Here is a 12,295-nt window from a genome sequence, read left to right as displayed (position 1 = left end):
CCATTATACTGTTACCTAAAGAACTTCATGCCTCCCTAAGTTTGGGATGTGTCCTTCTTAAATGGTAGTTCTCAGACTGTTCTGAACAAAGGAAATGACTAATCCTAGATCCTCCTTTAGCTGTTATGGCAAATAATTTTACAGATGCCAGCATTCTAATTGTCCTGTGGAAAAATAATCAATGCCAGCTGCTAGCTAGAGAAATGCAAAATCTCTGAAGAGTAAGAAAGCCCCTTCTGAATCTGACTAGAAATAAGTTCAAGGAAATCGTTTTCATGTTTAAAACAAAGCCTTATCAGGAAGCATGGGAAAGGTGGACTCAAGATCCAAGATGGGCATTTGTTGCAATATCCTAAAAATAATCTCACCTTCCAGTTTGAGGACACATTGGAAAAGTAACATTCGTGTTCATATGTTCTTAGGAACCTTATCAGTTGTACTGCAAGTTTTAATTAGTCAGTTCAGTTCAGTTCAGTTGCTCATTCATGCCCAACTCCCTGCAACCCCACGGACTGCAGCACACCAGGCCTCCCTGTCCATCACCAACTCCCGGAATTTACTCAAACTCATGTCCATTGAGTCAGTGATACTATCTAACCATCTCATTCTCTGTCATCCCCTTCTCCTTCCACCTTCAATCCTTCCCAGCATCAGGGTCTTTTCAAATAAGTCAGTTCTTCATGTCAGGTGGCCAAAGTATTGGAGTTTAGCTTCAACGTCAGTCCTTCCAATGAATATTCAGGACTGATTTTCGTTAGGATGGACTGGCTGGATCTCCTTGCTGTCCAAGGGACTCTCAAGAGTCTTTTTCAACACCACAGTTCGAAAACCATCAATTCTTTGGCACTCAGCTTTCTTTATAGAGTACAATACTCACATCCATACATGACTACTGGAAAAGACAAAGCTTTGGCTAGACAGATCTTTGCTGGCAAAGTAATATCTCTGGTTTGTAATATGCTGTCTAGGTTGGTCATAACTTTTCTTCCAAGGAGTAAGCGTCTTTTAATTACATGGCTGCAGTCGCCATCTGCAGTGATTCTGGAGCCCCCCAAAATAACGTCTGCCACTGTTTTCATTGTTTCTCTATTTGCCATGAAGTGATGGGACCAGATGCCATGATCTTAGTTTTCTGAATGTTGAGCTTTAAGCCAACTTTTTCACTCTCCTCTTTCACTTTCATCAAGAGGCTCTTTAGTTCTCTACTTTCTGCCATATGGGTGGTGTAATCTGCATATCTGAGGTTATTGATATTTCTCCTGGAAATCTTGATTCCAGCTTGTGCTTCATCCAGCCCAGTGTTTCTCATGATGTACTCTGCATATAAGTTAAATAAGGAGGGTGACAATATACAGCCTTGATGTACTCCTTTTCCTATTTGGAACCAGTCTGTTGTTCCATGTCCAGTTCTAACTGTTGCTTCCTGACCTGCATACAGATTACTCAAGAGGCAGGTCAGGTGTTCTGGTAGTCCCGTCTCTTTAAGAATTTTCCAGAGTTTGTTGTGGTCCATACAATAAAAGGCTTTGGCATAATCAATAAAGCAGAAGTAGATATTTTTCTGGAAGTCTCTTGCCTTTTCAATGATCCAACAGACGTTGGCAATTTGATCTCTGGTTCCTCTGCTTTTTCCAAATCCAGCTTGAACATCTGGAAGTTCATGGTTCACATATTGTTGAAGCCTGGCTTGGAGAATTTTGAGCATTACTTTACTAGCATGTGCAATGAGTACAATCGTGTGAGCATTCTTTGGCATTGCCTTTCTTTGGGATTGGAATGAAAACTGACCTTTTCCAGTCCTATGGCCACTGCTGAGTTTTCCAAATGTGCTGGCATATTGAGTGCAGCACTTTCACAGCATCATCTTTCAGGATTTGAAATAGCTCAACGGGAATTCCATCACCTCCACTAGCTTTGTTCATAGTGATGCTTCTTAAGGCCCACTTGACTTTGCATTCCAGAATGTCTGGTCTAGGTTGGTGATCACACCATCATGATTATCTGCATTATGAAGATCTTTTTTATACAGTTCTGTGTATTCTTGCCACCTCTTCTTAATATCTTCTGCTTCTGTTAGGTCCCTACTATTTCTGTCCTTTATTGTGCCCATCTTTGCCTGAAATGTTCCCTTGGTATCTCTAATTTTCTTGAAGAGATTTCTAGTCTTTCTCATTCTGTTGTTTTCCTCTATTTCTTTGCACTGATCACCAAGGAAGGCTTTCTTATCTCTCCTCACTATTCTTTGGAACTCTGCATTCAAATGGGTATATCTTTCCTTTCCTCCTTTGCTTTTCACTTCTCTTCTATTCAGTTATTTTTAAGGTCTCCTCAGACAACCATTTTCCTGTTTGCATTTCTTTTTCTTGGGGATGGTCTTGATCCCTGTCTCCTGTACAGTGTCATGAAACTCTGTCCATAGTTCATCAGGCACTCTATCAGATCTAGGCCCTTAAATCTATTTCTCACTTCCACTGTATAATCATAAGGGATTTGATTGAGGTCATACTTGAATCGTCTAGTTGTTTTCCCTACTTTCTTCAGTTTAAGTCTGAATTTGGCAATAAGGAGTTCATGATCTGAGCCACAGTCAGCTCCCTGTCTTGTTTTTGCTGACTGTATAGAGCTTCTCCATCTTTGACTTCAAAGAATATAATCAATCTGATTTTGGTTTGATCACCTGGTGATGTCCATGTGTACAGTCATCTCTTGTGTTGTTTGAAGAGGGTGTTTGCTATGACCAGTGCGTTCTCTTGGCAAAACTCTATTAGCCTTTGCTCTACTTCATTCTGTACTCCAAGCCAAATTTGCCTGTTACTCCAGGTATTTCTTGACTCCCTACTTTTACTTTCCAGTCCCCTACAATGAAAATTTAATCAGTCAGGAATTTATTTTCTTCATTACCTTCTTTCATGTTTCAGTATTCACCCTTGTTCTCTCTTCCCCTTTCTGTTAAGATCTCTCACCAGGCACAAACTTGTTCTCCAACATTCCCAAGAGTCCAAGAAAGTATTCAGAATGCTAGGCTGCATTCTAGCTCTTTTAAAATAAAACTCCTTTAAGCCTCAGTCTGATGGTAGACTTCCTAGAAGCAGAGCTTGAGATGATTCCTATAGACCTGATTTACTGGGGGAGGGCTTTCCAATGGGCAATGAGAGGAGCAACATGAGGCAGAGAAAGTAGCTAAGCACATGTGTGATTCCAGTAGGAATCTGGCTTTAGTCTGATCCCATGCAGAGCTCTGGAACACAGAATTCACCGCAGAGCCAGTCCCCATTCAGGGTAAGGGGATGAACCTTCTGTCCCCCATGGTAATCAGTTCTTGACTGTGTGCTAAGAGGCTGGGCGCAGGTAGGCAGGCTATATATTTGGCCTGGGGCAGTTCTCCAAGAAAGGGACCATTCTTGCCTGACTGCTTGTAGTTTCCATGGTTGTAACAATTCTGTTCTTTATATTTAGATATACTTTCATATTTTCTATCACCCAATTTGGACCATTAAAAGGGAGTGAAAAAATTTCCTTCAATGGCTCAGACACAGCATTTCTCAGTAACCTGTCAAACTATTTACTTGGGTTACTTTTTTTAAATCTCTATTTAAAAAAAAAAAAAAAAAACTGCACATAGGCAACAAATCTGTCCTGACGTGAAGAATTGAGAACACATAAAAATATCTTTGTAATTCTTTTTGCATTTTGTATTATGTCCACCCCCTCCCGAGACATAATTTGTTTGGCCTTCTCTAAATTTGACACCAACATAAATGAGATCTGTTTGTGGAAATGGCAGAGAGATGGTAGCCATTAAATCTAAAGCTTTACCTTTCCTGATTTGCAACAGGATGAAGCCAATTATATTCTAGCTTCCATATGGCACAGACTTCAAGTATAGAAGATGAAGAGAGTAGGGAATATTTCAATATCGATTAAAAATCAAGAAGGATAGGACAATGCACTAAGTCCAACAAAATAGCTCAAGAAATATGGATTTATGTGTCAGGGGACTTATTTGGATCTTGGTTTTGGAAGCAAAGTATAAACATCAAGTTGGATAGTTTTGACTTTTGAACTAATTTAGCATATAGCATCCAACAAAATAGTGTGGCTCAGAATATTGGCTTTGGAGTCTGAAAGTCATGGGATCCATTCCTAGCCTTTTCATTGTGTGATTCTAGGCAAACTACTTAATCTCTAAAACGGATTCCTCATTTGGAAAATGGTGATAATAATACACACCTCTCAGCACTAATTCAAGAATTAAATGAGACAATATATCTATGGAGCTTAGGAAAATGCTAAGTCTATTTGCTCCTTTTGTTGCAAAAAACAACAGTAAATCCTTTATGTGAGTTTTATTAGCCAAGATTCTCCAGAAAAATAGAAGCAGTGGGAAATATATGCATAGATAGATAGACAGAGATATATAATCTATTATGAGGAGTTGGCTCATGAAGGCCAAGAAATTCCACAATCTGTTGTCTACAGGTTGAGAAGACAGGAAAGCTGGTGGTGTAATTCAGCCCAGGTCTGAAGGCCTGAGAACGAGAGAAGCCAATGGTATAAGTCCCAGTCCAAGGGCAGGAGAAGATAAAATATTTCAGCTTAAGCAATGAGGCAACCAAAAAAGGGGGCAAATTCCTCTTTTGCCCACCTTTTGTTCTATTTAGGCAATTAACGAACTGGATAATGCAACCCTTATTGGGGAGGGCAATCTATTTCATTGAGTCCACTGATTCAAATGCTAACCCCATCTAGAAATATCCTCACAGACTTATCTAGAAATGATGTTTAATCTTGGTACCCCATGGCCAGTCAGGTGAACACATAAAATTACCATCACATAGGTTAAAGATTAAAAGTAGAAATTAATATTAGACTACAGAGATGGCTCATAACACCCAAGAGGAAGAATATAACTAGTCCTTAGTAAGAGACTAGAACCAGTGTGTTACTTCAGGTTCCAAGAAACAGATGCCAACAGTTTAAAGGAGGAAATGCCCATAAGAGGAGTAGGGGAGGGAGCGAGACAAGACAGGAAAAGTCTTGATCTACCTCTGACACTTTCGAAGGTAGGGTGGAGGAAGTAGAATTGTGCAGGAAGAAGCTTGGACTGTAGTGAAGCTCTGAGAACATATTGGGCAGGTGAGTCTTCAATTAAAGTCTCCTGGTTGAGGAGTCTTCTGTCTTACAGGAATAGGCCTGCATTTCAGTACCCTGTGCACAGTCATGGTCAGGGAAAAGTCCATGGGAAGGAGGCTTTGGAGCTAACATGTTGGTGGATCCAGAGGGCAGCAGTTGGAGCAAAATTAGGCAATTTTGCTCCCCACATCAGGAGATTTGGGGAGCATGTTTTTACAGCCACCATGTTCAGGATTCAAAGGTCTTTGGGAATCCTGAGAGTCTTCCTTCTCTCTTCTGCTCTTTTTGCCTTATCTGTATTTTGTTCTTCCTTTTTTCTCCAAGCTGGCCTCTTCTGCTCTTCCATGCCATGCACAAACCAGGAAACACTGCTCAGCTCCCAGGCTTCCATTAATAGGCCCAGACAGGAAAAAAGCCATCTTTCCTCTGTGTCTCAGTTCCTAGTTTCATGTAAAGGGAAGTTAATTGCCCATACTTCAGTCATTCCCATCCCTGAAATAATCAGCTATGTCCTGAGAAGGCAAAGCCATATTTATTATTAATTATTGTGGGTTGGAAGCAAAACAGGGAGGAGTAAGTTCCAGGAAAGTGGGGATAGGGTGGACTAGTACTAAACAAACAACTCCGTAAAATACTCAACAAAGGGTACAGGTATCCCTCTAAAATACTGGTGTCACTCTAAAATACTTCTCAGTATAAAAAGTGTGACATTATGCAATTGCTGATTAGCTTATGTTCCAATTCTGAGAACAGTCAACTGTCTTCACTGAAGACCCAGGTTCTCAGAGTGGCCAGCTACCAAGATATCAGAAACGCCACACTCTCAAGAGACTATTGTACATGCTTCAGCAATCCAGATAATAATCAATACTTGAGACTCTGTTAAAGAAAAATGAACATCAGAACTGAACAGAGTGACATACTAATTAGCATTATAAGTGTTAGAAATGGGCTTTCATTGGTAAAACTTAAATATTCTTAAAATGCACTGATGCACACAAAAGACATGAGTTTGATCCCTGAGTCAGGAAGATGCCCTGGAGGAGGGCATGGCAATCCATTCCAGTATTCTTGTCTGGAAAGTTTCATGGACACAGGAGCCTGGTGAGCTACAGTCCATGGGGTTACAAAGAACTAGACACGACTGAGCCCGCACATGTGCACACAGCCCACCCACAAACATGAAGAAGGAGAAGAGAAGGAAAGAGAAATGGACATGCTACCTTAACAAAGGCAACAGAAAGCAAAACTAAACAGGAGGGACTATATCAAACTAAAAACCTTCTTCACAAGGAAACTATCAACAAAGTGAAAAGGTAAGGTACTGAGTGGGAGAAAGTGTTTGCAAATGGTATGTCTGATAAGGCAGTGGTCCTCCTAAGTATTACACTCATGGAAGATAATTATTCCATGGACTGAGGTGGGAGGATGATGGTTCAAGTGGTAATGGGGAGTGGCAGATGAGGCTTTACTGGCTTGCCTACTGTTCTTGTCCTGCTCTGTGATCCAGTTCCTCATAGGCCATGGACTGATAAGGGGTTAATATCCAAAGTATATAAAGAACTCATACAACTCAATAGCAAAAACAAAAAAAAAATCTGATTTTAAAAACGGGCTGGAGATCTGAATGGATATTTTTTGTAAAGACATATGAATGACAGGTACATGACAAGATACTACAAACACTAATCATAAGGAAAATGCAAATTAAAACCACAATGAGATATGACCTCACAGCTGTTAGAATGGCTATCATCAAAACACAAGAACAAGTCCTGATGGTGATGTGAAAGGAACACTTGTACACTGTTAGTGGCAATATATATTGGTGCAGTTACTATGGAAAACAGTATATGGAGGCGCCTCAAAAAATTAAAAATAGAACTATCTTCTTCTTCTTCTTCTTCTAAGTCACTTCAGTCGTGCCCGACTCTGTGTGACCCATAGACGGCAGCCCACCAGGTTCCACCATCCCTGGGATTCTCCAGGAGAGAACACTGGAGTGGGTTGCCATTTCCTTTTCCAATACATGAAAGTGAAAAGTGAAAGTGAAGTCACTCAGTCGTGTCCGACTCTTCGCGACCCCATGGACTGTAGCCTACCAGGTTCCTCTGTCCATGGGATTTCCCAGGCAAGAGTACTAAATAACCCAGCAATTCCACTTTTGAGTATTTATCTGAAGAAAACAAAAGCAGTAACTGAAAAAATATATGCAAACGCATATTCACTGCAGTACTATTTACAATAAATAATCAAGACCGGGAAACAACTTGTCTACTGGTAGACAAATGGTTAAAGAAGTTATATATTGTGTGTGTGTGTGTGTGTGTGTGTGTGTGTGTGTTAGTTGTTCAGTCAGAGGAGAGATTTGTGGTTGCCAGAGGTTGGAGGTCAAATTGAAATTGCCAGAGGTCAGAGATCAAATTGCCAGCATCCACTGGATCATAGAAAAAGCAAGAGAACTTCTAGAAAAACATCTACTTCTGCTTTATTGACTATGTCAAAGCCTTTAACTGTGTGGATAACAACAAACTGTGGAAAATTCTTAAAGATGGGAATACCAGACCATCTTACCTGCCTCCTGAGAAACCTGTACGCAGGTCAAGAAGCAACAGTTAGAACTGGATATGGAACAAAGGAATGGTTCAAAATTGAGAAAGGAATACGTCAAGGCTGTATATTGTCACCGTGCTTATTTAACTTATATGCAGAGTACATCATGAGAAATGCTGGGCTGGAAGAAGCACAAGCTGAAATCAAGATTACCTCAGATATCAATAACCTCAGATAAGCAGATGACACCACCCTTATGGCAGAAAGCAAAGAGGAACTAAAGAGCCTCTTGATGAAGGTCAAAGAAGAGAGTGAAAAAGCTGTCTTAAAATTGAATATCATGGCATCCAGTCCCATTATTTCATGGCAAATAGATAGGGAAACAATGACAGACTTTATTTTCCTGGGCTCCAAAATCACTGCAGATGGTGACTGCAGCCATGAAATTAAAAGATGCTTGCCTCTTGGAAGAAAAGCTCTCATCAACCTAGACAGTGTATTGAAAAGCAGAGACATTGCTTTGCCGACAGAGGTCCATACAGTCAGAGCTTTGGTTTTTCCAGTAGTCATGTATAGATTTGAAGGTTGGACCATAAAGAAACAGAGTGCCAAAGAATTGATGCTTTTGAACTGTGGTATTGGAGAAAACTCTTGAGAGTCCCTTAGACTACAAGGAGATCCAACCAGTCCATCCTAAAGGAAATCAATCCTGAATATTGATTGGAAGGACTGAGGCTGAAGCTGAAGCTGCAATACTTTGGCCACCTGATGTGAAGAGCTGACTAGAAAAGACCCTGATGCTGGGAGATATTGAAGGCAGGAGGAGAAGGGGAGGAAGAGGATGAAATGATTGGATGGTATCACTGACTCAATGGACATGAATTGAGCAAACTATGGGAGATGGTGATAGACAGGGAAGCCTGGCACACTGTAGTCCATGGGGTCATAAAGAGTCAGACATGACTGAGTGACTGAACTGAGAGGTTGGAGGTGAGCAAAATGGGTAATGGAGTCAAAAGGTACAAACTTACAGTTATAAAAAAAATAAAAATCAAAGGCATGCAAGGATTCTCCAATATTCACAAATCAATAAATGTGAAACACCACATTAACAAATTGAAACTATATCATTATCTCAACAGATGCAGAGAAAGGCTTTGCCAAAATTCAACATCCATTTATGACAAAAATCCTCCAGAAAACAGGCACAGAAGGAACATATCTTAACATAATAAAAGTAATATACGATAAACCCACAGCAAACATTATCCTCAATGGCGAAAAATTAAAGGCATTTCTCCTAAAGTCAGGAACAAGACAAGGGTGTCCACTCTCACCACTACTATTCAACATAGTTTTGGAAGTTTTGGCCACAGCAATCAGAGAAGAAAAAGAAATAAAGGGAATTCAGACTGGAAAAGAAGAAGTAAAACTCTCACTGTTTGCAGGTGACATGATCCTCTACATAGAAAACTCAAAATACTCCACCAGAAAATTACTAGAGCTGATCAATGAATATAGTAAAGTTGCAGGACATAAAATTAACACACAGAAATCCCTTGCATCCCTATATACTAACAATGAGAAAACAGCAAGGGAAATTAAGGAAACAATTCCATTCACCATTGCAACGAAAAGAATAAAATACTTAGGAATAAATTTACCTAAAGTAACAAAAGGCATATACATAGAAAACTATAAAAACTTATCAAAGAAATCAAAGATGACACAAATAGATGGAGAAATATACCATGTTCATAGATCAGAAGAATCAACATAGTGAACATGAGTATCCTACCCAAAGCAATCTACAGATTCAATGCAATCCCTATCAAACTACAAATGGTATTTTTCAGAGAACTAGAACAAAGAATTTCACAATTTGTATGGAAATACCAAAAAAACCTCGAATAGCCAAAGCAATCTTGAGAAAGAAGAATGGAACTGGAGGAATCAACCGGCCTGACTTCAAACTATACTAAAAAGCTACACTCATTAAGACAGTATGGTACTGGCACAAAGAAAGAAATATACATCAATGGAACAAAATAGAAAGCCCAGAGATACATCCACACACCTATGGACATCTTATCTTTGACAAAGGAGGCAAGAATATACAATGGAGAAAAGACAATCTGACGAGTGGTGCTGGGAAAACTGGTCGACCACTTGTAAAAGAATGAAACTAGAACATTTTCTAACACCATACACAAAAATAAACTCAAAATGGATTAAAGATCTAAATGTAAGACCAGAAAGTATAAAACTCCTAGAGGAAAACATAGGCAAAACACTCTGACATAAATCACAGCAAGATCGTCTATGGCCCACCTCCCAGAGTAATGGAAATAAAAGCAAAAATAAACAAATGGGACCTAATTAAACTTAAATGCTTTTGCACAACAAAGGAAACTATAAGCAAAGTAAAAAGACAGCCTTCAAAATGGGAGAAAATAACAGCAAAGGAAACAACTGACAAAGAATTGATCTCAAAAATATACAAGCAGCTCCTGTAGTTCAATTCCAGAAAAATAAATGACCCAGTCAAAAAAATGGGCCAAAGAACTAAATAGACATTTCTCTAAAGAAGACATACAAATGGCTAACAAACACGTGAAAAGTTGCTCAACATCACTCATTATCAGAGAAACACAAATCAAAACCACAATGAGGTACCATGTCACACCAGTCAGAGTGGCTGCTATCAAAAAGTCTACAAACAATAAATGCTGGAGAGGGTGTGGAGAAAAAGGAACCCTCTTACACTGCTGGTGGGAATGCAAACTAGTACAGCCACTATGGAGAACAGTGTGGAGATTCCTTTAAAAACTGGAAATAGGACTGCCATACAACCCAGCAATCCCACTACTGGGCATACGCACCAAGGAAAGCAGAATTAAAATTAAAAGAGACCCCCCCCACCCAATGTTCATCGTAGCACTGTTTATAATAGCCAGGACATGGAAGCAACCTAGATGTCTATTGGCAGATGAATGGGTAAGAAAGCTGTGGTACGTATACACAATGGAATATTACTCAGCTATTAAAAGGGATGCATTTGAATCAGTTCTAATGAGGTCAATGAAACAGGAGCCTATTATACAGAGTGAAGTAAGTCAGAAAGAAAAACACCAATACAGGATATTAATGTATATATGGAAATTAGAAAGATGGTAACGATGACCATATATGTGAGGTGGCAAAAGAGACACAGATGTAAAGACTTTTGGACTCTGTGGGAGAAGGTGAGGGTGGGGTGATTTGAGAGAACAGCATTGAAACATGTATATTACCATAGGTGAAATAGATCGCCAGTCCAGGTTCGATGCATGAGACATGGTGCTCAGGCCTGGTGTACTGGGATGACCCCGAGGGATGGGATGGGGATGTAAGTGGGAGGGAGGGTCAGGATGGGGAACACATGTACACCCATGGCTGATTCATGTCAATGTATGGCAAAAACCACTACAATGTTGTAAAGTAATTAGACTCCAATTAAAATAAATAATTAATATAAAAAAATAAAAATAAGCCACAGGTATATAAAGCAACTATAGTTAAGACTGTATTGCATACTTGGGAGCTGCTAAGAGAAGTAAAGAATCTGCCTGCAATGCAGGAGACCTGGGTTTGATCCCTGGGTCATGAAGATCCCCTGGAGAAGGAAATGACAACCTATACCAGTATTCTTGCATGGAGAATTCCATGGACAGAAGAGCCTGGAAAGCTACAGTCCAGGGGGTTGAAAATAGTTGGACACAATTGAGAGACTAACATTTTCACTTTCAAGAGAGTAGATCTTAAAAGTTCTCATCACAAGAAAATAAATTGTGCAATTATGTGTGGTGATGAGTGTTAACCAGGCTTATTGTGGTGGTCATGTCACAATATATACAAATATTGAATCATTACATTGTATACCTGAAACTAATATAATGTATGTCAGTTGTACCTCAATAAAAATATCAAAAATTTAATAAGATATATAGATTTAGACACAGACACCTTTGAACAGGTATACTGCTCACTATCACTTACACCATTCAAATGATGCCTAAGTTCCTAAGTGGTCTCGTGTCCAGCCATTTTAGAAGATGTTATGATCTGAATGTTCATGTCCCCCCAAAATTTATATGTTGAAATCTTAATGCCTAATGTGATGGTATTAGGAGTTGAGACCTTTGAGAGGTACTTAGACTATGACTAGGATTAGTGTTCTTATAAAAAAGACACTGCAGAGTTCACAACCCTTCCACCATGTGAGGACACAACAAAAGGTCAGCAGATTGCAACCCAGAAGAGTGTTCACACCAGAATTCAACCATGCTGGCATTCTGATCTTGACTTCCAGCCTCCAGAACTGAGAAAAATAAATTTCTGTTGTTTATAAGCCACTCAGCCTGTGGTATTTGGTATAGCACCTTGAATGGGCTAAGACCAGAGGATTGTGGTTTTTCTAAAAGATCCAGGACTTTATTTACCTACAGAACAAGAGGTTAAATGTATGATGAGTGCTAGCTAATATATGTTTATTTAATAAATAGCTATACATGGCAGAATGTGGTCTGAGTTTCACTTCAGTATTTCACAGAAGTCACGCTGCAGGCAA

Source organism: Capra hircus, chromosome 4, assembly GCF_001704415.2.
Source record: "Capra hircus breed San Clemente chromosome 4, ASM170441v1, whole genome shotgun sequence".
In the NCBI taxonomy this organism is placed as follows: Eukaryota; Metazoa; Chordata; class Mammalia; order Artiodactyla; family Bovidae; genus Capra; species Capra hircus.
Note: the sequence above shows the minus strand (reverse complement) of the source record.